Genomic DNA, 2,500 nt, shown 5'->3' on the forward strand with positions numbered 1-2,500 from the left:
CCCACCGCCTAGCCACGAGGGGCACCGTCGTGTGTTTGTCTTGCCATCGGTGTGGCATCGTGGCCATGCCTTTGCCAACACAAGGCAACGGCCGTCATGCGGCCCAAGGCCAACCGCCTAGCCACGAGGGGCACCGTCGTGCATTTTTCTTGCCGTGGGTGTGGCGTCGTGCCCATGCCTTAGCCAACGCAAGGCAACGGCCGTCGTGTGGCCTAAGGTCAACCGCCTAGCCATGAGGGGCACCGTCGTGCGTTTTTCTTGCCGTCGGTGAGCCATCGTGCCGATGCCTTAACCAACGCAAGCCAACGGCCATCGTACGGCCTAAGGCCAACCGCCTAGCCATGAGGGGCACCGTAGTGCATTTTCCTTGCCGTCGGTGTGGCCGTCGTGCCCACGCCTTGGCCAACGCAGGGCAACGGCCGTCGTGCGGCCTATTGCCCACCTCCTAGCCGTGAGGGGCACCGTCGTGCATTTTCCCAGCATGGCTACAGAGGTTTACCCGTGGCCTTGGGAGCAAAACCCCACGGCAGTTGTGCTTTTTTCTTGCCGTCGGTGAGGCCGTCGTGCCCATGCCTTAGCCAATGCAAGGCAACGGCCGTCGTCCGTCCTAAGGCCCACCGCCAAGCCGTGAGGGGCACCGTCGTGCATTTTTCTTGTCGTCGGTGTGGCCGTCGTGCCCACGCCTTAGCCAACGCCGGGCAACGGCCGTCATGCGGCCTAAGGCCGCCATGAGGGGCACCGTCGTGCGTTTTTCCAGCATGGCTACAGAGGTTTACCCGTTGCCTTGGGAACAAAACCCCACGGCAGTCGTGCGTTTTCCTTGCCATCGGTGAGGCCGTCGTGCCCATGCTTAAGCCAATGCAGGGCAACGGCCGTCGTGCGGCCTAAGGCCCACCGCCTAGCCATGAGGGGCACCGTCGTGCGTTTTATTTGCCGTCGGTGTGGCATCGTGCCCATGCCTTAGCCAACGCTAGGCAACGGCCGTCGTGCGGCCTAAGGCCAAACGCCTAGCATCGTGCCCGTGCTTTAGCCAACGCAGGGCAATGGCCATCGTGCGGCCTAAGGGCAACCGCCTAGCCACGAGGGGCACCGTCGTGTGTTTTTCTTGCCATCGGTGTGGAATCGTGCCCATGCCTTAGCCAACGCAAGGCAACGGCCGTCATGCGGCCTATGGCCGACCGCCTGGCCATGAGGGGCACCGTCATGCTTTTTTCTTGCCGTCGGTGTGGCATCGTGCCCATGCCTCAGCCAACACAAGGCAACGGCCGTTGTGCGGGCTAAGGCCCACCGCCTAGCCACGAGGGGCACCGTCGTGCGTTTTTCTTGCCGTCGGTGTGCCATCGTGCCGATGCCTTAACCAACGCAAGCCCACGCCCGTCGTGCGGCCTAAGGCCAACTGCCTAGCCATGAGGGGCACCGTCGTGCATTTTCCTTGCCGTCGGTGTGGCCGTCGTGCCCAAGCCTTGGCCAACGCAGGGCAACGGCCGTCGTGCGGCCTAAGGCCCACCGCCTAGCCATGAGGGGCACCGTCGTGCGTTTTATTTGCCGTCGGTGTGGCATCGTGCCCATGCCTTAGCCAACGCTAGGCAACGGCCGTCGTGCGGCCTAAGGCCAAACGCCTAGCATCGTGCCCGTGCTTTAGCCAACGCAGGGCAATGGCCATCGTGCGGCCTAAGGGCAACCGCCTAGCCATGAGGGGCACCGTCGGCCGTTCTTCTTGCCGTCGGTGTGGCCATCGTGCCTATGCCTTAGCCAACGCAGGGCAACGGCCGTCGTGCGGCCTAAGGCCCACCGCTTAGCCATGAGGGGCACCGTCGTGCGTTTATCTTGCCGTCGGTGTGGCATTGTGCCCTTGCCTTAGCCAACGCAAGGCAACGGCCGTCGTGTGGCCTAAGGCCTACCGCCTAGCCATGAGGGGCACCGTCGGGCGTTTTTCTTGCCGTCGGTGTGGCATCATGCCCTTGCCTTAGCCAACGCAAGGCAATGGCCGTCGTGTGGCCTAAGGCCTACCACCTAGCCATGAGGGGCACTGTCGTGCGTTTTTCTTGCCGTTGCCTTAGCCAACGCAAGGCAACGGTCGTCGTGTGGCCTAAGGCGCACCGCTTAGCCATGAGGGGCACCGTCGTGCATTTTTCTTGCTGTGGATGTGGCGTCGTGCCCATGCCTTAGCCAACGCAAGCCAACGGCCGTCGTGCGGCCTAAGGCCTATCGCCTTGCCATGATGGGCACCGTCGTGCGTTTTTCACGTCGTCGGTGTAGTGTCGTGCCAATGCTCCGTCATGCGGCCTAAGGCTCACCGCCTAGCCTTGTTTTCGCTTATTTTTATCTTTTTAAGCATACATGTTGAGTCTCGTTAATGTCCACCGCCGTATGTCTTTGAAATTGTTCAATTCAATCTTGGAAATTTTTTATTTTTTTTTATTTTTTTTGTTTTTATTTTTGTTCAATTCAATCTTGGAAAATTTTTATTATTTTTTATTGTTTTTATTGTTTTTATTTT

The sequence above is a fragment of the Coffea arabica genome, chromosome 11e (genome assembly GCF_036785885.1).
Source record: "Coffea arabica cultivar ET-39 chromosome 11e, Coffea Arabica ET-39 HiFi, whole genome shotgun sequence".
Taxonomy (NCBI): domain Eukaryota; kingdom Viridiplantae; phylum Streptophyta; class Magnoliopsida; order Gentianales; family Rubiaceae; genus Coffea; species Coffea arabica.